Genomic DNA, 24,341 nt, shown 5'->3' on the forward strand with positions numbered 1-24,341 from the left:
TGCAAATGAAAAGTTTGAAAATTGCTACATTTTTAATATTTTCTCCAAAATTCTGATATTTTTACATTTAAATGCAAAAATATCGACCTAAGTGTATGAAGTAATGAAGTGGAAAACAGGCTAGGAGTGAAGAGGTTAAATACTATGTTCCCCCATGTAAAATAAGAATAAAAGATATTCACATCCCATTCTGGTGCGGTACTTGCCTTCGCAATGTTATGCCACGTTAGCACTGCAGCTAAAAAGTTGTCCGAGCAGTGGACAATCCCTTTAAGGTCAGTCTCTACAGGATATCTCATGGACATTTGATGGAATGCTGTTCCAAATTAATGACTTCTCTGTTTGTTAGGATCATGTGTGTAATGATGGTAAAAACATACTCACTGGCGGCTTCTTCTCTCGATTTCTGCTTCCCTCTGAATCAGTTGGGATTTTACGAGTTTCAATTTTTCCATCATTTTTTAAGGTCTTTTTTAAACTCAGTATGTAACTAAATAACAAGTGGTAACTAATCGTAAGGCTAAAAATGTCAAAGTAAAGTTCTATTTTTAAAAGTTATAGACACCTTCGGGGGCATTTTTATTTCTACATGCTGTCCAATTCGTGAGCAGCATCAATTTGCAGCTTTTCAGAGAAGATATACTTTAAAGGTTGAGCCGTGGACCATAACCAGTGATTGACACGTCTTTCCCTAGGTACAAGCAAGGGATAGACCTGTCAATCATATGCTGCTACTCTATGAGAAGACGGCTGGTGGCTGAGCCAGACTATTTTTGTCCCTGGCTATGGTTCCCGGACAGATCTTCAAAGTAAATTTTGCTTGAAATTCCGCAGCATCTCCAACCATAATATACCTGGAAGCTATCCTGCAATTCAAGCTGTCCGTGGTTCAGGCTGCATGATTAATCGCCTGACTGTTTTCCTTGAAATGCATTCATTTGGCTAAAAAAAAATAATTTTCAATTTATTTTATTAGAAATGTTGCAGTCTGCCTTTTAAAGCCTCTGTTTTGTACTCTCTATTGCTGGCTGCAGAATGAGTTAACTGAGAATCTCTCAGTGACATTGTTTTGACAGGAGAATTTGTAAGTTTTATTTTCCTTCTTTTGAGCTCCTCTCGGTGGATTTCTGACCACATGGAAATTAATCTGAACTTTATAGTTATAAATCAGTTAAGATGAGCTGAGAAGAAGAAAGATAAGAGATTTTTATGCAAAAAATACTTGCATTTAAGAAAAATGGCCCCAAAAGTGTCCGCATCCTTTAACTGTCATTGAAATTAGCATAACAAATAATTTCTAAAGTAAAAAATATTTCACTTTATAAATTATCCCTTATGCCACTAACAAGGCTTCTGCAACAAGATATAAAGTGACAATAATTCAGTAGGCAAAAGAAAAGTAATGACCAAACGTTAGTTACCTTTTAACTTCTTATTTACTGATATCAATTTTAGGTGAAAATCCTGTAGAAAAAGCTGCATGAAAACTAAATGTGTTTAATATACGGTACATTTTTTCCCCAATGCGGTAGAATAGTTTCTTGCTGCACATTACTATACTATACTACTAACTATAGTCCTTCTGTGTCATTAATGTCCGCCACTTTCTGCCATTACTGTATGATTTATATTTCCTGCCATTATAATGAAGTTTCAAGTTTTGGATATATCGCCAACAATGAAAGTATCCAGCGGGTAATTTCTCTTCTTTAAAGGCTCTGTAAACCTATGCATAGAATTTTTGTACATTTTAAGTAAAGTTCCAACAGCATTAAAAGAAAGAAAGTATCAACAGTCTTAGGGAGGGCAAAGAAAACAGGTTCAATTTCAAAATCTAGCAGCAAAATAATAAAATAAAAGCAAAAAAAAAGAAAAAAAATTAGGAAAAATAAAAAACTTTTCTATATACAACTATGAATAGAATTTTTGTACATTTAAAATATAGTTCCAACAGCATTAAAAGAGAGAAAGTATCTACAGTCTCAGGGAGGGCAAATAAAACAGGTTATGTACAAGGTGCAAATTTAATATAGCGTAAATAAGTACTGGATAGCGTAACACCTGTACCGGTTACTGCTTCGGCTGCTACTCGCCTTTTTTTGCAGATGTTGCTTGACAGCATCAATCCTATTTTATTTCTGAGACTTTTGGTCTCTGCCAGCCCAGAAGCTAAGGAATGAATCATGTTTGGGTTCCTCCTGCTGTCAGCACTGGGTGAGGCTGTTCACTATATAAACCCCTAAGAGCCAGTTCCCACTGCCAGTCAATATTTGTGCTACCTGGTTTTACATGTGTTTGTGCATCTGTTGTTTCATCCTATTCCCTGACCTCAGCACAATATGAACACAGAATTAACTTGGCAAGGTCCATGCTCCTTTAGGGCCAAAATCGCACAAATTATAATTAGTGATGAGCAAGCATACTCTGTGTTATCTGAGTATCTTGGGCGTGTATGTTCACGTCCCTGTGGCTGCATGCAGGGATTGCCTAACAAACAGGAAATCAATCCATGTGTTGCAGCTGTCTAACAGCCGCGAATCATGCAGCCGCGAGGACTGGAACATATTTTTCGAGCACGCCCAAAATACTCGGATAACACCTTATCCAAGCACGCTCGCTCATCACTAATAATAATGTGCTGTTGATTAATTGGGACAATTGAAGGGGTTATCGGGGATTTCATTATATATATATATATATATATATATATATATATATATATACATAAGTTGCTAACTACCTACCTGTTCTGTCCAGCAAGGATCTCTGCCAACACAGAGTGGTCGCGGACCGCTCCTGCAGGTGAGTCTGTGGCTTCATTTGACCTCACTGTTGAGAGAGGTGAGGGTAATGCTTCTCAAGATATCAGCAGACATGCACAACCATAAATTGACTGAATTCTCTAATTGCTCCTATTAACCAAAAGCACAATATAGTTAAAGAAATTTTATATAATAGTCGATCTGCATTAAATTTAAATAAACAATAAATACATTTTGTAGTTTAAAATATTGTTATTTAAAAGTAACACAACCAAATTTGAATTTATATTTTAATTCATTATCTGCTGGAAATAATTATTTTTTCTGTTGTTAATGGTTTAAAAAACAATATGATTGTCAATGCTGAATGGGTGTGGTTGGGGGGATGGTTTAAAAATTGTTGCAGTGCACTTAGTGCGCCGCAAACTTTATCCCCCTTTCCCCACTTTAAAAGTTGGGAGGTATGTAACTGATATATGAGAAGTGAAAACAGCACGACACTAGATACACACAGACCTCACATCCAGCCTGTATTACTGGGAGAGACACTCCCACAATAGAAAAAATATGAAACTTGGATAAGACTACAAACTGCATGTCAGGAGGTCTAAAAATGAAGATTGCAGTCTGAAGCTTAGTTCAATTTAATTAATTAACTAATTATTTGCTGGAAATATTTTTTTCTGTTTTAATTGTTTATAAAACAGTGTGATCAGCAATGCTGAATGGGTGTGGTTGGGGGCGTGGATGTGTGTGTGGTTAGGGGAGGCATGGTTTAAAAATTGCTGCCGTACCGCAAACTTTATCCCCCTTTCCCTTCTTGAAAAGTTGTGAAGTATGTAGCCGATATATGAGAAGTGAACATAGCAGGATCCTGGATACATACGGAACTCACATCCAGCCTGTATTACTGGGAGAGACACTCCCACAATAGTAAAATCTGACACTTGGATCAGATTACAAATTGCATATCAGGAGGTCTAAAAACGAACATTGCATACTGAAACTTAGTTCATTTTTATTAACTAAAATTAAATTATTCCATGTCAAAGTTGTTCATAGCCTTTAAACATTTTACTTTTTTATTTATATTAGCAGATTTTCTGCGGGTGGTGAATCCTTTGATTCTAGTTGTGGCTTTAATGGATGCCCATATCAATCCTCATATTTACATAGGAAATAAAAAATATTTTTTGAACAAGATTACAAAGAAATATCAACTTTTAAGAGTTGGTTACGTTAGAAATAGGGAATCACTGGGAGCTCTTCGTGATTGGACAGATGAAGATTGCATGCAGACAGATTCGATCATGCAGGGTGTAAGTGATGGAGGTGTTGAGTGTATTGAACACGATGAGGAAATATTAATTGCACACTTTTATAAATGAATTTGCAGTCTGCACGCATAAATACAATGCTAAACACCAGTGCAGTTAATGAGATCTCCCAAACAGAATGTGCAATGAGGGCAGTCATGAACCCAAAGCAATGCTTCAGGCAGCCCGGCATATGAAGGTCTGTTGGATCATGAGACCCAACAATCTAATAGAGAGAACGGAGGAGGGCAGGGGGATAACGTAATCATAAATGTCAAATATGAGGACACACTTAGCAGTCTGCTGTAAACGACCTCAGGGATTTATACTATAAAAGGGTTAATTGAGCCGCACAAATGTATGATAATGCTGAGAGTGCTCGCTTCAAAACCCCATTCCTGGAATCGTGCTCTTCCTTTCATTGCAAATCTATATTCATAATTAAAGGGATTAAATAATTTAATTAAATGAACATGTTTTCTTTTTTCTTCCTATTCCTTGCAAAATACTTATCTCAGAGAAGTCTAATTTATTTACTTCAAAGGTGCAACGGGAAGTGACAATGTTGGACAGCCCCTTTAAATTCATTTGTTGGCTTTTTGTATGGATTAAAAGCTTTTTACAGCCTTCTGTATAATTTCCTATAAATTATTCATACCATAGTAAAAGAGCTAGATATGCTCTACATAGACTGTACTGCAATACTCGAGTCACGGTGGGTGTTGCTTGAGTCATGCAACTGGACTGGAAAATTTGCCGTTAATTCGGACAGTTGAAGTCGCAATTCCTGGTGAGACGCAACATCTGTACCCCTCATAATTATGCCTCCAAAAATACATACGGGGTTGTCACCATGCATAAATAATTCTTACATAATGCACACTATCATTTCTAACTGCAAGGATAATAGACTTAGAGTTGTGACATTAAAGGAGCTGCATCCTCTTTCTTCAGCAGTGCACCTCTCCTCTACCTTCCTGCTGAGGGGCCAGTGCGCTCCTGAAGACTGACATTTCTGGCCAGCGGCATGGCTGAGTCTCTGGTCCGAATCTTGCACTCCCTACAGCATAGAAGAAGCGCAGAGGGACTGTCCGAATCTATCCAACTGGTCACAGCAAGCCTCAGCGTAGTGCTTGCAAGCTCTAATGTGTGCACGCTCCTTGCCTAGGAAACCGGCCACCTCTGATAGATTGCAGGGGTGTCTGGAAACCTAGGCAGTGAGCTGTACACAATAGAATCGAAAATTCCTGTTATTAAGAACGGAGAGAGTTTGTGTTAAGAGGTAAATTGCAAAGTTATCCTAAGTCATGTGGCAAGGCTTGTTAAAGGGTCAATATTGACTTCTAGGATTGCTGCTTCCAATAGGTGGCACTAGAGTTTTAGTCCTCTTCGGCTCTGAAGAGACAATTTGCATATTTCCCAGAGGTGCATTGCAACGCTTAAAAGTCTCATCACCTTGGCATGTCAAGCTTGACATGTCACTCTCCGTAAGGAGAAACGTTACCCCTTGGATCCCGGTCGGACGCCTATCATTCAGCCAAACCAGATCTCACACTTTGCACTAATGAGGGGCAGTGACCTGAAACACAGTGTGTGCAAACTGAGATTATGGTTTGGCTTTTATCCTAAGTCATGTGACAAGGCTCGTTAGAGGGTCGATATTAACTTTTAGGATTACTACTTCCAGTAGGTGGCACTAGAGTTCTAGTTCTTGTCCTCTGAAGAGACAATTTGCTTTTAACAAACACTTTGAAATTTTACCGGTTGATTAAAGGGAACCTGTCACCCCGTTTTTTCCGTATGAGATAAAAATACTGTTAAATAGGGCCTGAGCTGTGCATTGCAATAGTGTATTTTGTGGACCCCGATTCCCCACCTATGCTGCCGAAATACGTTACCAAAGTAGTCGTTTTCGCCTGTCAATCAGGCTGGTCTGGTCAGATGGGCGTGGTGTCTTCCCCCAGATCTTGCTTAGTTTTCCGTTGGTGGCGTAGTGGTTTGCGCATGTCCAAGGTCCCGAATCCACTGCACAGGGGAGTGAAAAGAGCGCGATGTGCGATATTTCATTGGTGATCGGTGGGGGCGGCCATCTTCCTTTGGCCGCGCGTGCGCAGAAGCGGCGCTCTGCTGGCCGCGGCTTCAGGAAAATGGCCGCGGGATGCCGCGCGTGCACAGATGGAGATCGCGGCGGCCATTTTCCTGAAGCAGAGTTCGCATCTCTGCTTCAGGAAAATGGCCGCCGCGATCTCCATCTGCGTATGCGCGGCATCCCGCGGCCATTTTCCTGAAGCCGCGGCCAGCAGAGCGCCGCTTCTGCGCACGCGCGGCCAAAGGAAGATGGCCGCCCCCACCGATCACCAATGAAATATCGCACATCGCGCTCTTTTCACTCCCCTGTGCAGTGGATTCGGGACCTTGGACATGCGCAAACCACTACGCCACCAACGGAAAACTAAGCAAGATCTGGGGGAAGACACCACGCCCATCTGACCAGACCAGCCTGATTGACAGGCGAAAACGACTACTTTGGTAACGTATTTCGTCAGCATAGGTGGGGAATCGGGGTCCACAAAATACACTATTGCAATGCACAGCTCAGGCCCTATTTAACAGTATTTTTATCTCATACGGAAAAAACGGGGTGACAGGTTCCCTTTAAGATGCGGCAACCCCTATAAACACAGCAAAGTAAGATGGATGACACAGAGATAATAAATTGATAATGCAGAATAGGATGATAAACAGTGATGTCATAATACAGATTTTAAAAAAAGTGATAAAAATTATAACTTGGGTCACAGCACAGAAATAAAGGGGTTGACCACCTATGGGGATATATATATACAGTGGGGCAAAAAAGTATTTAGTCATTCAGCAATAGTGCAGGTTCCACCACTTAAAAAGATGAGAGGCGTCTGTAATTTACATCATAGGTAGACCTCAACTATGGGAGACAAACTGAGAAAAAAAAATTCCAGAAAATCACATTGTCTGTTTTTTTATCATTTTATTTGCATATTATGGTGGAAAATAAGTATTTGGTCAGAAACAACATTTCATCTCAATACTTTGTAATATATCCTTTGTTGGCAATGACAGAGGTCAAACGTTTTCTGTAAGTCTTCACAAGGTTGCCACACACTTTTGTTGGTATGTTGGCCCATTCCTCCATGCAGATCTCCTCTAGAGCAGTGATGTTTTTGGCTTTTCGCTTGGCAACACGGACTTTCAACTCCCTCCAAAGGTTTTCTATAGGGTTGAGATCTGGAGACTGGCTAGGCCACTCCAGGACCTTGAAATGCTTCTTACGAAGCCACTCCTTCGTTGCCCTGGCGGTGTGCTTTGGATCATTGTCATGTTGAAAGACCCAGCCACGTTTCATCTTCAATGCCCTTGCTGATGGAGGTTTGCACTCAAAATCTCACGATACATGGCCCCATTCATTCTTTCATGTACCCGGATCAGTCGTCCTGGCCCCTTTGCAGAGAAACAGCTCCAAAGCATGAGGTTTCCACCACCATGCTTTACAGTAGGTATGGTGTTTGATGGATGCAACTCAGTATTCTTTTTCCTCCAAACATGACAAGTTGTGTTTCTACCAAACAGTTCCAGTTTGGTTTCATCAGACCATAGGACATTCTCCCAAAACTCCTCTGGATCATCCAAATGCTCTCTAGCAAACTTCAGACGGGCCCGGACATGTACTGGCTTAAGCAGTGGGACACGTCTGGCACTGCAGGATCTGAGTCCATGGTGGCGTAGTGTGTTACTTATGGTAGGCCTTGTTACATTGGTCCCAGCTCTCTGCAGTTCATTCACTAGGTCCCCCCGCGTGGTACTGGGATTTTTGCTCACCGTTTTTGTGATCATTCTGACCCCACGGGGTGGGATTTTGCGTGGAGCCCCAGATTGAGGGAGATTATCAGTGGTCTTGAATGTCTTCCATTTTCTAATTATTGCTCCCACTGTTGATTTCTTCACTCCAAGCTGGTTGGCTATTGCAGATTCAGTCTTCCCAGCCTGGTGCAGGGCTACAATGTTGTTTCTGGTGTCCTTTGACAGCTCTTTGGTCTTCACCATAGTGGAGTTTGGAGTCAGACTGTTTGAGGGTGTGGACAGGTGTCTTTTTATACTGATAACAAGTTTAAACAGGTGCCATTACTACAGGTAATGAGTGGAGGAAAGAGGAGACTCTTAAAGAAGAAGTTACAGGTCTGTGAGAGCCAGAAATCTTGATTGTTTGTTTCTGACCAAATACTTATTTTCCACCATAAAATGCAAATAAAATGATAAAAAAACAGACAATGTGATTTTCTGGATTTTTTTTTCTCAGTTTGTCTCCCATAGTTGAGGTCTACCTATGATGTAAATTACAGACGCCTCTCATCTTTTTAAGTGGTGGAACTTGCACTATTGCTGACTGACTAAATACTTTTTTGCCCCACTATATATATATATATATATATATATATATATATATATATATATTTGGAATAAGTTACTGTATCTGAGAATCCATCAGTGATCTCGCCCTGACTGGAGTGTTTAAACCTCTTTAATCTGCCTTTTTTCTGAGCTCCTATGAGTTGAATGTGACCACATCAAAGTTGAATGTTCAAGGAAACAAATAGCTTAGAAAGCAAAATGGTGCAAAATTTGTAATAAAGTTTAATTGCCCAAAAATTATTTTTAGCCCCAAATACATGTATTTTCAGAGAACTTAGCAGGTAAGGAGAATTGACATGCACACAGTGGAGGTAGCGTCGTGCACTCCCACGCGTGAGGCATGCCTATCATGACACCGGGATAGGATCTTGCACACAGTGATGTCACAGATTATGGATTACAAACATTATGAGATCATGGGAAGGGATTACAGGGATGTCACCGTGTAAAAATATTGTACACAGTAATAACACAATACAGGGATATTCCCTGAGAATCTGCCTCCAGAGATTATTTTATACTAGATTGTGGCCCGATTCTAACGCATCGGGTATTCTAGAATATGCATGTCCCCGTAGTATATGGACAATGATGATTCCAGAATTCGCTGCAGACTGTGCCCGTCGCTGATTGGTCGAGGCAACCTTTATGACATCATCGTCGCCATGGCAACCATTATGACATCTACGTCGATACTGTGCCCGTCGCTGACGCATCGGGTATTCTAGAATATGCATGTCCCCGTAGTATATGGACAATGATGATTCCAGAATTCGCGGCAGACTGTGCCCGTCGCTGATTGGTCGAGGCAACCTTTATGACATCATCGTCGACCAATCAGAGACACGGGATTTCCATTATGACATCTATGTCGATACTGTGCCCATCGCTGATTGGTCGAGTCCTGGCGGCCTCGACCAATCAGAGACGCGGGATTTCCAGGACAGACAGACAGACAGAAAAACCCTTAGACAATTATATATATAGATTAAAGGGGGCGTTACCAGTGTGAGACATGTAGCGACTGACAGTCCGCTCTCCTGATCTACATGTCTCATACTGGTAACACCTCCTTTCTTTTAATAATCTCTGGGGGCAGATTCTCAGGGAGGCCCATAGATCTTACCAGCTCATTTAGATATTAAGGAAAACATGGATTTCTCTGGAATAAAACATCGGATCGTAGATATAAAGGTATCATTTTATTAAACTTTCAATGACCTACATGGCTGTATAGACGGCTTTGGAAGATTGATTCTACTGACAGATTCCCTTTAAACATGATAATTGAGTTATATCTAATAGTCAGGGACCACAGTGATTTTACAGCTGAGAGGTAATAAAAGCTGCATCATAATACAGTTATTGATTCTCCTACCTTTTTCCCAGGATGTTTTCATTGATTTGAAGTTTTCTTCTTACCATCCCCAGCTGATACTTTTCAATAAAGTTGTCATGGAGGGACTGAGAGTGTTTTATGTTGTGGTTTTGACCATTAACATTTAGACTTTCCAGATACAGGCACATATATAATTCAATTATTTATAATTATATTTACATGATTTTATTTTTGCTGACAGCTCAGATGATGAATTAGTAGCAGCTTATTAACTGGGGATATTTTTTCTTTTGACCTAAGGGTATTAGCCAGGGATATTACCTTGTTTCATTGTTTTTCAACTATAAATTAATACATCTTACATAAATAGTTTAATTATGATTACTGTTCTGTTCTCACAAGCACAGGTTCCCGGATGTCACGCAGTGACAGTCTTAGGTAAAGGAAAGGGGCCTCAAACCGTCCCTGGAACTTGGACCCTAATTATCCCTGTCTCGGGGGTACTCTTGATGGTAGAAAGGCCCGGGTCTCTAACCTTACTTTGCTCCTGTTAAACCCAAATCTGTCCCCTCACCCACTCCCATGAGGCATGAAACAGAAATGTAAGGTAAACCAAACTCAAAGACAAAACAGGGGTAACAGAAAACCTATATCATACCGAAGCACTGACCAACAGTAAGGAGGAGGATACGGACAGGGAGGAATAAACTACATAGGAATAAGGACAAGGAGATAAACACACATGTACTACAGCAAACTACAGATCACTGCAACTACAGCTACACAGCTTAGGACTTAGCACAGGAAGAAGATTCTTTCACCAGCAAGGAAGAAATGCCCAGACCTAGTATATGTACTGAGTACAGATGATTAGCAGCAGCAACAACTGTATGCACAAAAGCTGAATGTTCCCAGCCAGCATGGAAAGAGTCCTTAACCCCTTCAGCACTGAAGGATAGGAAATCCATTTAAAATAGGACATGAATCACACAGTCTCTTAAGAGGACCTGCGATTCATTACCCGCTGTGACCTTCTAACTCCAGATCTCCCAGGGGGACGTGACACCCTTGTAACACTGGGTAAGGAAGCTTCACTTCTACATTCATTCTTACACAGGAGAGCGTGTTCTCCCCTTTGTCTATGTCGGTGATGTGTATGAAGGGGCTGTAAGTCTGGCTCCATTCAATGGATAAAGCGCTAGAAACACACAAGATAACTGAACGCTGAATATCCGTTCCGCAGTCAGCCATCTTTTCCAACTCCTCCATACACATGAAAGGGTTTCGCCAATCACTTGTGTTTTCTGCGGGGACAGAGGAGAAATCTGCTTCCAGACACTTCTAGAAACTGCTCATCTCCTCTGGAAAAAAAGGATCAGACATTAAAATTACAACTTTTGGAATCTTTCTAGGGCAGAATTGCGAGGTCCCGATATTCATCAGACAATCGATTGATCTTGCAATATTGCCCGATTCAGCCAAGTTCCCTCTAATATGTATGGTGTCCGCCAGTCTCCTTTTCAATCAGAGTTGATGTAGAGACAGAGAGGAGAGCTGTCTTAAAGGGTTTTTCCAGGACATAACAATTGATGTCCTAATCCACAGCATAGGTCATCAATATGATATTGATGGGGGACCAACACATCGATCAGTCAGAAACTGCTCCAACAGCAGCCAGAACGAAGAAATATATGGAGCAGAATAGTGGCTACTGCCAAGTACTACACTTTATCTCCCATTGCATTGAAGGGGGCTGGCTGTCTAGCTTAGTTAATTAGTTCAAGGGGTTGTCCAGGATGTCCCTACTGGTTAATTCCCATTAAAGAGAATAGGATATAAAGTGCAGTACTAGGCAGCAGCCACTAAGCGATGCTTCCACACATCCTTTAGTTCTGAACACTGCCAGAGCAATTTTCAGCTGCCCATTGAGAGTGTTGGGTGCTCCCACCTATTTCATATCAATGACCTATTTTATAGATAGGCCATCAACAGTTGAGTCTTGAACAACCCCTTTAAAAGGAATCTGTCAGTACGACAAACCTTCCCACCAATCTAATATATGGGCATGCAGGTCTTTGACATCTAAATCCATCAACACCTTTATGTCTTCTACTAGATTGTGGCCCGATTCTAACGCATCGGGTATTCTAGAGTATGCATGTCCCCGTAATATATGGACAATGATGATTCCAGAATTCGCGGCAGACTGTGCCCGTCGCTGATTGGTCGAGGCAACCTTTATGACATCATCGTCGCCATGGCAACCATTATGACATCTACGTCGATACTGTGCCCGTCGCGTATTCTAGAATATGCATGTCCCCGCAGTATATGGACAATGATGATTCCAGAATTTGCGGCAGACTGTGCCCATCGCTGATTGGTCGAGGCAACCTTTATGACATCATCGTCGCCATGGCAACCATTATGACATCTACGTCGATACTGTGCCCGTCGCTGATTGGTCGAGGCCTTGCGGCCTCGACCAATCAGAGACGCGGGATTTCCATTATGACATCTACGTCGATACTGTGCCCGTCGCTGATTGGTCGAGGCCTGGCGGCCTCGACCAATCAGAGACGCGGGATTTCCAGGACAGACAGACGGAAAAACCCTTAGACAATTATATATATAGATGTGTTGCTTCATTCTCGAGTAATTAGCATATTAATTCATATGCAAATGAGCCGTTAAGTGCTCTAGATGTGACAGAGCACTTAAAGAGTTACTGTTGCTTACATTTTTATTTCATAGATCTATGCTTATGAAAATAAGCAACTTTGTAATAAATCATATCAGAGAAATCTGCGTCATAAGACCCATCCAATGGCACCCCTGTCACGTGATTACTGGGTGCTGATGGGTTGTTGTCACGAATCCCTTCTCCGTGGTGTCACTTATTCGTCACGTGCCTGCTCTCACACGTGACTTGACTCATCGAATTCACGGGCAATGAGTCCCGGAAATAATAATACTAATAAAAATATGTCTATCACTCATAAGGCTCACACACCTTTAGGCTATGAATTCTTTTAGAACATTCAAGGTTCAACTTGTTAAAGTTTTATACTTTAATAACAACAGGTTCAATGCTTACAATAAGAAAAAGGTATAAAAATATGATAATAAAAAGACATACAACTTATGCAAAACAGTATCAAAATAAACAGGAGAAACTTACAGAAATTATCTAACTGGTAGTTGCTTTCTGCTCCCTGAGGGTAGGACGAATGTATATTGGATCACAGCAGCTTCTCAGGGTGCTCCCATCCTGTGAACACAATTCTCAGTCTGCAGCCTAAATTTATAACTTTGGTCTGGAGGTCAGGTTTCTAGACCGGCCCCTCAGGTTAATATCATAATTGCTGGCTTGTTGATTGGCCACGGCCGCTCTTCTAATGAATATATATTATTTTCCTCTTGAGACACTTGTGACCAGGTTCCCAGGAATAGATCCCCTCAGGCCACAATTAGCATCTCCCCTCCAAGCGCTAGGAGGTGCCAAATGTTACCTTCTTCTTGGCCCTAGCTAGACCTCCTGATGAGATATGGGGACACAATGTCTACTAGTCCCAAGGAAGTACCCTTTAACACCTAGGTGCGACTTGCCTTCAGGATAGATGTTACATTATCACTAGTCACACATATAACCCTAGTCATATGTCACTACACACATATAGATATACTGTATATACACATATTTCACCACACCTTCAAAAATAAAAATCTGATAAATGAGCAGAGAAACTACAAGAGCAACAAATGTACCATATAGGAAATACGGCAGCTGTCAGTCACATGACCTGTCTATTATGTGTATGTGTGAGCTAATATATACTGCCAGGGGGGAGGGCTTCCTGTTGGCTGGGGATTTATCAGGCTGCCAATTTAGCTTACAAATACTGAGGTAAAAATACTGAGCAAATAACGTGTGAACGAGGTCTAATACAGGAGGAGATGACATACAGGTACATACTATATACAGGGGAGATGACACACAGGTATATACTATATACAGGAGCAGATGACACACAGGTATATACTATATACAGGAGGAGATGACACAGGTATATACTATATATAGGAGGAGATGACATACAGGTATATACTATATACAGGAGGAGATGACATACGGGTATATACTATATACAGGAGGAGATGACATACAGGTATCTATATATATAATTGTCTAAGGGTTTTTCTGTCTGTCTGTCCTGGAAATCCCGCGTCTCTGATTGGTCGAGGCCGCCAGGCCTCGACCAATCGGCGACGGGCACAGCATGGCGACGATGATGTCATAAAGGTTGCCTCGACCAATCAGCGACGGGCACAGTCTGCCGCGAATTCTGGAATCATCATTGTCCATATACTACGGGGACATGCATATTCTAGAATACCCGATGCGTTCGAATCGGGCCACAATCTAGTATACTATATAAAAGAGGAGATGACACATAGGTATATAGAGGAGGAGATGACATACAGCAGGTATATACTATATACAGGGGAGATGACACACAGGTATATACTATATACAGGAGATGACATACAGGTACAAGTAGTACTCGACTTACGACATTGATCCGTTCTTGCACGGCGTCATAAACCGAATTTCGATGTAAGTCGGACCATACATTCATACAGCACTGTACCATAATAACAGTACAGTACTGCAAACACTTAGCCTATCCAAACACCTATCCTAACACAGTACCCTACATAATTGGGGTGTTATGGCGTGCAGGAGACTCATTTTCCTCGTGTAACCGGGTACAGTGTACAGTACTGGACTCTATTCTTCTGCCACTGCACGTAGTTGCATGTAGTTCGACTTACGACGCAAACCGTGTAAGTCGGAACGAGGCCTCGTATAAAGCGTTGTAACCACGAAACGATGTAACTCGAGACCGTTGTAACCCGAGGACTAACTGTATATACTATATACAGAAGAGATAACATACAGGTATATACTATATACAGGAGGAGATGACACATAGGTATATACTATATACAGGAGTAGATGACACAGGGAGATGACAAACATGTACTGAGTATATATTGAGGGGAAAATGTGAGGTGAAAATGAGAGGTGTGAGGTGAAAATGAAAAGGTGTGAGAGCAAAATGAGAGGAGTGAGGGAAAATGGTGGAGTGATCGGAAAATGACAGATGTGAGGTCGAAATGACAAGTGTTAGGGGGGAATGAGAGGAGTGAGGGGGAAAATAAGAGGAGTGAGGGGGAAAATGATAGGTGTGAGGGAGAAAATGAGAGATGTGAGGGGGAAAATGAAAGATGTGAGGGGGAAAATGAGAGGCGTAATGGGAAAATAAGAGAAGTGAGGTGCTATAACTAACCACAGATATTTACTATGCCCAGGCAAAGCCGGGCTCTTCAGCAAGTATATAATAAAAGAAGAAAAGAAAACTCGGGATGACCCGAATTGTCTCCTAAATAGTCACATTCGACTAGCATTTGTTTTTACGAGCACCTCTCTTTCATTCGAGTGCTGACCTTCTTTTTTCAATTTATACATTCTATAGATTGATGCATTAACGGGTAATTAGCATTTTCATATATGTCACTAACATGTTATCTGAGTCAACACAAAATAAACAATAAAACAGGAAAAGGTCTAAAATAGTTAATACGTTTTATATGTACTCTTGGAGATTCTACTCCGGGTTCTCTCTGCAATGTTTGCTGCTTACATTATAAAATGACTGTCTATTATATATGCATGCAATAAACTAGAAGAATTACTGATCTTTGGATGGGAGCACGTGGCTCCATGCTAATAGCACTTATGCTCCGGAGCGCCGTCACACCCTATGTGATTTCCCAAGCCAGCAATTTTTCCTTAGGCTTGGATTTGAGAGATGATTGACTGTTCCCAACAGTAGATGCTCTGCTGCCGCATAGGGAGCTAAATGTACTTCTACAATTGACTATCCTGCAGAGAATCCATTTTCGTAATGAACAACCCCCTTCAGGTGTAGGAACTGTGGGTTGAAGTATTAAAGTGCAGCAATAATGAGAGAAGGGCTTAAAAGACGGAATAAAAAGCTATAAGGGCAGAGAATCCTGAGATGCTCAGAGGACTCTAAATCTCTAACAAGAGAGCAAACTTCAAAGAGGTTCACCGGGAATTAGGAGGAGCGGGCTCTGTGTGTAATAGAACACTTTGCTGCAGTTTGCAATTGTCTATTTTCTAGCAGAGAGGCGCAGGGGCAAGGTAGATGCTATGAATACACCCACATGTCGGGAATGGAAATTAGGTGTTTAGTGGGTCTGTTGGCTTGAAGAACCACTTCTCATATTGTGGTACCTCTTGAGATCAGCTGGATAACCACCTGTCAGTCATATGCAAAATGAGAACTGTGATGTTTGGAGCGCTTTCATTTTTGCATGCTTCAGATTTACATTCTTCATCTTGCCTGATGTGTCCGTTTTAGTAGATCCTTGTCTTCTTCATGAAATAGCAATTCCAGAGCATCAATTCCAGGGTGCTTTCACTTTGTACTTTGTCCCACGATCAGTGGTCCCATCAGGAGTTACGTCTGATCCTCCTCGTAAAACGGGGTATGCGCCAATGGGGCCATTGAGTGTAATGGTGCCGACAGAGTCAACGTGTACTGTTTTTGAGTGTTCACCTCCTGTAGGGTTTTACGCCCGAAAATTATGCACAACAGAGCATACGTTGACTCTGTCGGCACCATTATAGTCAATGGCCCCGTTATCGCATACACCCGAATCTCGTTTTGTTAGGCAGGTTGGATGTAAGCCCAGATGGGACAAGCAAAGGACCCTTAGATCTATCCCTCTGTTATTCCTAAAAGAAATTTATGAATACATTGACAACTGGGTGTTACTAGTAGGGGATGTATCCTTCACAGAATGTCAGAGGCCAGAGGCTCAAAATGGCTGCCTCGGAAACCTTGGCACAAGCCACTGCGTCTGGCAGATTCCAGAGGAAACCCGACCTTCACCCTTTAACCCCTGTACAGGGAATCTGGTCTTACAGCGGGTCCATGGTTTACTTCCATGTAAGGACTGCAGTCAAGGAGAGAGAACAAGAGGCAGGAAGAGTCATCAAGCATGGTCAAAATTCACACTGAGGTCAGAAAACAGGTGGAATCCAGAAAATACCAAAAGCAAAGACAAGAGCATAAGTCAGGTAGCAAAAATTAATTCACTGGCAGTGGAAGTCAAAGACGCAGGGGTTTAAATAGCAGGCAGCCCCATTCAAGGCTCTCAGAAAGGAGTAATCCAAAACCTGACCCAGCTCCCTGATCTATTAGCACCAAAAGTTTTAGAATTAAACAAGACTGATGCTGTCATGCATCGCCCACAACAAAGGTGCTGCGCCACCTAGTGCCCAAAAAAGTGACAAAAAGGACAGGAACCCGCACAGACTGATACTGTCATATCAGAGCTGAAAGTGTCAGACTGTATAGGGGCACACCCATATGACAATAGGAATGGCTACGCCCCATTGTCAGTTTATTCATAATTATTCAGGATGAATTACAGGGGATGAATTACAGAAGAGCAATGGAAAGTTCCAAGAAATGACAATCCAGTATTTACTAACAGACAGGTTAGGACTAGGAGAAAGAGATTTTTAAGCATCAATGTCAAGATGTCTCCCACTTATTGCTGCAGGTGGTTTAAAAAAATTAGAAATACTGAAACTTCAGCTGTATCCCCCTTCTTACTGTCGGCAATATATTATACTATTATAGACATATTTTTGCTTCTGATGATAATGAGACTGCTGAAAACTCTTCCTAAAAGGGTCGGAAGTATGATTCTAAAAGATCCTGTTTTATCAGCTGTGTAACTGTCATTATAATCTTACCTCTGATGATAATGAGACTGCTGAAAACTCTTCCTAAAAGGATAGGAAGTATGAGTCTAAAAAAAAACCTGCTTTATCAGCTGTGTAACTGTCATTGTAATCTTACCTCTGATGATAATGAGACTGCTGAAAACTCTTCCTAAAAGGTCAGGAGTATGTGTCTGAAAAAAAGCCCCAGTAGCCAATGTGAAAATGGCAAGATTACAGATTTAGTTTTTTACTAACAATAGTGATATGATAAAATACACGTAACACAAAAATCTGACTTAAACAACAGGTCAGTCTCTGTTGACACATTTTCTTAAAACCTGCCCCCTTGTGGTGAAAGGTAGCAGTGCTCCCTTATTGATTTTTTTTTGCCTATTATAACTGATGTATTGAAATGTATTAATAACATGGGCCAGAATCTCAGTGGTGAAACTAAAAGCTTGTGTTACAGTATTTAGAAAGTGACTGGTTAGTTCTATGTAAGCAAAGCAAGCAGAAGAACTTCAAAATCTAAAAGGAAGCTGAATATAAATGGATGAACCAGAAATAAAAGAAAAAAAGGAGGAGGAAGTGTGAAGGATAAACACAGTAATATAATTGGGTGTAATGAGGGAAAGAAACAATGATAGAAGAAGAAATTGCACAACGGCAGACAGGGAAAAACGGGGAGATTGATGATGTCACTGTGTCTTGGTCAGCGAGCTCGGGAGGGGGTGGAAGCAGTTAAGAGGCGTCTCACGTATATTGTTTGCCTGGAGATGGTGCTCAGTATTCAGGAGCTGTGCACAAGGAGAAAGGAGGAGGGATTCGAGGTGAGAATGGATGAGGGATGGAGAGCCGATGACAGACAAAAAAGCATAGGATAAATGAAGGAAACGAAGTTAAGAAGTAGTGGTCCTACTGAGGTCAGTCATCAATAATTTATATGGTAAAGACTCATTTTCCTTTAGAGAGTTTCCCCTGTACAGATATTAAATCTTTTGTCTTATTGGTACAATTTCTATATTTTCACATTTATGACCTTCATAATAATTGTAGAAATGCTTTTATGTGATATTGCCAAGAAGAGTGGGCAGCTTTACCATCTGAGAAAATAAAGAACCTCATCCACAATTACCACAAAAGACTTCAAGCTGTCATTGATGTTAGAGAGGGCAATACACAGTATTAAGAAATGGGGTATGTGAACTCAAAAGTTCAGGGTCATTTGGATGTTTTGAGTTGCCATTATGATTTAAAAAGAGAACACAGTAGTTTGATAATAAATGGCTTCAACCAACCACTGTCCATGAGTGGAGAAAAAGGTTTGGTGTTATCATTACTATCCTCTGAAAAAGGCCAAGAAAGCAAAAATTCAGCTGGGGTATGTAAACTTTTGAGCACAACTGTGTTTAATGCCTTAATCTAATCTAGTTCCGAATAGACTTTAATTAAAAATGTCCTATCCTTCCCTAACTACACTATCTGCTTTACTTTTTTTAACCACTTTCTTTTTGATGAGATTTCTTTTGAGAATCACTGTGCATGCTGGGATACTCAAACGAAGCGTCATCAGGGGGCAGAGGCTGTTGTCACTGCTGCAGACCTTGCCCCCTCCCTGTAATGAGATGTCATCTGTGACCTTTGTTTCAGCAGTTGGGCTAGTCCCTGCTCTGTCACTGTGCACAATGACAGTGCGCTCTCTCGCCAACTCAGATCAGTATCTGGCACCAGAGTGCATTGTCAGTGTGCATTTTAAGATGACTACCTAAGTGTATAGACCAACACTTATGTGACTTACGGGGGCAGGGCTGGTCCCTGCAATCCGCGTATTGGTCTTACAATGCTAAGGGGGTTGAAGTATGCCAGAAATGCATCAGGTGCTGAGGTTTCGGTTTTAAAATGTTTTTTTTTTTTACTTTTTCTAATAAAGCTTGAATTCTACCAAGTTGGTTGTTCCAGATACTACCCTCTATTTTTTTTAACTTTGTGAAGCACTGTGAATTCTGTATATGATAGAATACCAGCGTAGACGCAAGATATTCATGAAGAGGAATATCACGAAGAAATGTTCAACTGACAAATAGCAATATATAAGCAATATAAAGTAGAAACTGACAGGCACTCAAATGTCAGGAGAAATGGAAGAATTGAGTGCGCAGAGTTTTATTGGAGACTGGTCTGCCAGGTGTGAAGGCTGGGAAGGAGCAATGTGACATCTGGTACCTAGAGGTGTGGAAGAAGGAAGGGTTGTATCAGTATCTGATCCCACAGAGGACCAGGGAATGCATAGGAAGGCTTTTCTTAGCAGGGACAGTTTTTCAAGGAGCACATGGGACATGGCACATGGGACTCAAGTGTTACATGACACAACCACACACATGCACACTATACAAGTGAGTGTACAATGTGCATATGTGTGCCAGTATGTAAGGAGTGTGCCCTGTGCATGTATATTGTAAACAAGTGCATGCCTGCATGTTAGTGAATGTGCATATACTGCATGGACTGTGGTTACGCGGCATGCCTGTGTAAAGCTATTGTAGGTGTGTGCCTGTTTGTTATGTGTGTGCATGTACATTTATGTAGTGAGGGTATGTGCATCTATTTTTTTTTTTTTTTTTTTCATTTTATAATTTTATAATTTTTTTTTACTTTTGAAATTGGACTCGATATATAGTTAGATCCAGAAATATTTGGATAGTGACCGACTCTTCGTGATTTCAGCTCTTCAGGCCGCTATTTTGGATTTAAAATGAAACAACTGAGATGCAATTGAAGTTGAGACTTTCAGGTTTAATTAAAGGGGTTGAACAAAAATATCAATGGGAAATATATAGGAATTGCAGCCATTTTTCTACAAAACCTCCTCATTTCAGGGGCTCAAAAGTAATTAGATTAAATTTACAATATTTTTTTTAATTTTAATACTTTGTAGAGAATCCTTTGCAGACAATGATTGCCTGACGTCTGGAAGCCATGGTCATCACCATCGCTGAGTTTCCTCCTTTGTGATACTTTGCTGCCTTTACTGCAGCTGACTTCAGTTGTTGCTTGTTTGTGGGTCTTTCTGCCTTAAGTTTTTCTCTTAGGCCTGTTAAATGCTGCTCGATGGGGCTGAGATCTGGTGATGACTCGGCCATTGCAGAATATTCCACTTGTTTGCCATAGAAAAACTCCTGCGTTGCTTTCACAGCATATATTGGATCATTGTCCATCTGTACTGTGATGCGTTGTACAATCAACCTCGCTGCATTTGGTTGAATCTGAGCAGACAGTATCGCCCCGTACACTTCAGAATTCATCCGGCTGCTTCTGTCTTCTGTCCCATCATCAATAAACTCTATTGACCCAGCGCCATTGGAAGCAATGCATGCCCACGCCATCACCTCCTCCACAATGTTTTACAGAGGATGTGCTGTGCTTTGGATCATGAGCTGTTCCAAGTCTTCTCCATACTTTCTTCTTCCCATCATTCTGGTACAGGTTAATCTTAGTTTTGCTTTTCCAGAACAAAGCGGCTTCTTTAGATTTTTTTTTTGCAAAGTGTAATCTGGCCTTTCTGTTTTTAAGGCTGATTAATGGTTTGCACCTTGTGGTAAACCCTCTGTATTTGTTCTCATGAAGTTTTCTCTTTATGGTAGACTTAGATAATGAAACACCTACTTCTTGAGTGAATGTTGTGAAGGGGTTTTTCTTCACCATGGAAAGGATTCTGCCATCATCTACCACTGTTGTCATCCATGGACATCCAGGCCTTTTTGAGTTCCCAAGTTCACCAGTGGGCTGGTTTTTTTTGCTGAATGTACCAAACTGTTGATTTGGCTACTCCTAACATGTCTGCTAGCTCTCTGATCAATTTCTTTTTTTTCAGACTAGTGATGGTCTGTTTCTCTTCCATTAAATGCTTCTTTGACTGTAGGTTGTGGGTTCACAACAACAGCTTTCAAATGCAAATGCCACTCCTGGAATCAGCTCCAGACCTTTTATCTGCTTAATTGATGATGGATTACCAGAGTATAGCCCATGCAGCCAATTAAAGAGCTTTTGTGATAATGGTTCAAATACTTTTGGTCCCTTTAAAAAGAGGCAGTTATATATTAAATAGCTGTAATTCCTAAACCCTTACTCCAATTAGGATGTGAATACCCTCAAATTAAAGCTGAGAGCCTGCACTTTATGCCCATATTGATTATATAACTAATTTTTTGGGGGTAAACTGCTAACATGCAAAAACTTTGACAGTGTCCAAATACAGTATTTCTGGACCTTACTGTAGTTATTATGATACCTATCATAATATAAAAATGAACATATGAGTGTTGAATGAGTCTTGAGAAAAGATGAAGCCAAGAAAATTGGATGTATTTTATATCAGTGCCTAATGACAGTGTGAGATGTAAATACGTCCCTAGAAAGAAGTGCCTTGATACATATAAAAGCTGGGAAATTAGTGGTCTAGGAAAACTGAAGATGGAGTAGTCTGACATACAGTATATGAAGTCTGTGTAATGGTTAATATGACTCTTAGGAGAGCTGGGAAAAAGTGTCCTATAATAGGAAGGATTAGCCCGAGACATAGATCGGAGAGTATTCTAACATCTTGAGATGATGAAGAAGTCGCCTGGCACATAGGAAGGATGAGACCTGGAAAAAGAGTGGTCTATCACCTAGCTATGACAAAGAAATTTCATACATGAGAACTAGAGAAAGAGATAGAGATGACGGAATCAGTTTGATATGAATCAAATGTGTTACATTTTTAGAAATTTGCTAAAGCCCCTTGAATTTGGCCAATTTGCAATTAACTTTGTGCGAATTGCCAAAAGTGGCCGCAGAATATTGCATCAGCCAGATAAAGCTCACATGCCCGAGTGGCAAGGTGGGCTTCCTCTTAATGCCTTGCAGCTATCACATCAGGTGGTATAACATAGCTAATCAGGAAGGACTATCATAGCCTTTATAAAAGCCGAGGAAAGAAATGAAGCAGTCATTTGGAGGTGAATCTGGATTGTGACAGGACATCTCATCTTAGCAATAGATATGAATATAAAAGGCAGGAAAACACTTAAGAAATTCTACAGGTAGTGTGTGGCAGCACAGAAGTGAAAAACGATTACCATACTTGTACTTATAGCCATATACTGTATGTTGAGAACACTTTGATGCTGTCTTTAAGTATGAAACCCCAGTAGACCTTAGAGTGGTATACACATACCCATCTTTTCAGAGAAATTTGATTACTTGAAATTCACAGCTTTAGAAAAATTCAGCAAAGCTGTTGAACGCATTTTGAAGGATTAATTTGACACCTAGGGCTAAAGATAAAGTAGTTCAGCACACATGATGGCCAGGGAAGATATGGTCTCACACATTGAAGGCAGAAGAAAATGCCATGTTTCGTCATGTACACATGTATACACACACAATGCACATACATACACATGTATATACACACACTGTACATACCTGCCTAATTGCTCTAGACTGCTGCAGTTAAAGTGAACCTGTCACCGCCAAAATGGAAGTTGAGTTAAGCCCACCGCTATCAGGGGCTTATCTACAGCATTCTGGAATGTACGCTTGCGCTGGAGCCGCAGCGTGAAGACAAGAAGAGGACGTCATCCTATGAAGATGGGAGGCCCCGGACCGGACCGTGACACCCATCGGACCGGACCGCAGCGGGAACGCCCCTGGGTGAGTATAATCTAACCTCTTTTTCTCATCTTTCAGGATACATCAGGGGCTTATCTACAGCATTCCAGAATGCTGTAGATAAGCCCCTGATGCCGGTGGGCTTAGCTCAACTTCCATTTTGGGGGTGACAGGTTCCCTTTAAAGAAAGCAGTCCTTAAGCAGTCTTAACTTTGGAATAGAAATGCTGGGGGCCACTAAGAGAGTGGAAGCCCTGAGAAATTGCCCAGTTTTCCCCCTCTCCCCCAAATGCTGGCCCTCCACACCAGCCTGTCTCCTCTTTGGTTCCTCTAGATTCCCGCAGTTAAAGGACTTTTGGTGGCACCATGGTCACATGACCATGATATTACCAAAGTTCCTTAAGCAGTCTTAACCTCAGAATAGAAACTTTAGGGCCCTGGGAAATTGCCCAGTTTTTCTTCCCGTAATGCCCGCCCTGACTGTAATTAGGGCTTATTTTAGGGAGTAAGGCATATGCATGATCCACAAATCCTGTAAAATCATGCTAGGGCTTATTTTCAGGGTAGGTCTTTTTTTTTTTTCTGAGAAACACGGTGCTAGTTGGATGCCTCTGAGCAGGGAACATAGCACTAGAAAAGGATTAATCTGACCCAAAACAGGGCATGTTGTCTAACACATAGGCTATGATTGCTCATTTAAGGCTAAAAGCACAAAGAAATTATCATACTGTGCTGCTTGTAGTGGAAAAATCACTTTATATTACATTTTATCCAGCAGGAGAACAATATGCTTTTGTTCTTCTTTTAGCTACAAACCAGTCGTCTCAGTAGTTAATTAGCTTTAATGTCTGTATTGTTGCACACGGGGCATCTATGTTGCTATAAATATGAGATTTTAGGCATACAATGGAGTTATAATATACTTAGGCTTTAAACAACGTCAATACGATCTAAATTTGGCACATTTTCCCTACTTGCTCCATTTAATTCTGGAACTGA

The 24,341-nt window shown here is 41.0% G+C and overlaps 1 protein-coding gene across 6 annotated transcripts in view; it reads left to right on the forward strand.

Annotated features, from left to right (window-relative positions):
* The window catches only part of LOC143806742 (sodium/calcium exchanger 1-like), a 141,498-nt gene that overhangs the window by 41,753 nt on the left and 75,404 nt on the right, over positions 1–24,341 (forward strand). Inside the window, exon 1 of one of the 6 annotated variants that reach the window (XM_077287588.1) lies at positions 18,460–18,614. The exons of the other annotated variants lie outside the window; for them this stretch is intronic. The gene's annotated coding sequence lies outside the window, so the exon portion shown is untranslated. Of the gene's footprint in view, positions 1–18,459; positions 18,615–24,341 lie in introns of those variants that run through there. 6 annotated transcript variants of the gene reach the window in all.

Source organism: Ranitomeya variabilis, chromosome 2 (genome assembly GCF_051348905.1).
Source record: "Ranitomeya variabilis isolate aRanVar5 chromosome 2, aRanVar5.hap1, whole genome shotgun sequence".
In the NCBI taxonomy this organism is placed as follows: Eukaryota; Metazoa; Chordata; class Amphibia; order Anura; family Dendrobatidae; genus Ranitomeya; species Ranitomeya variabilis.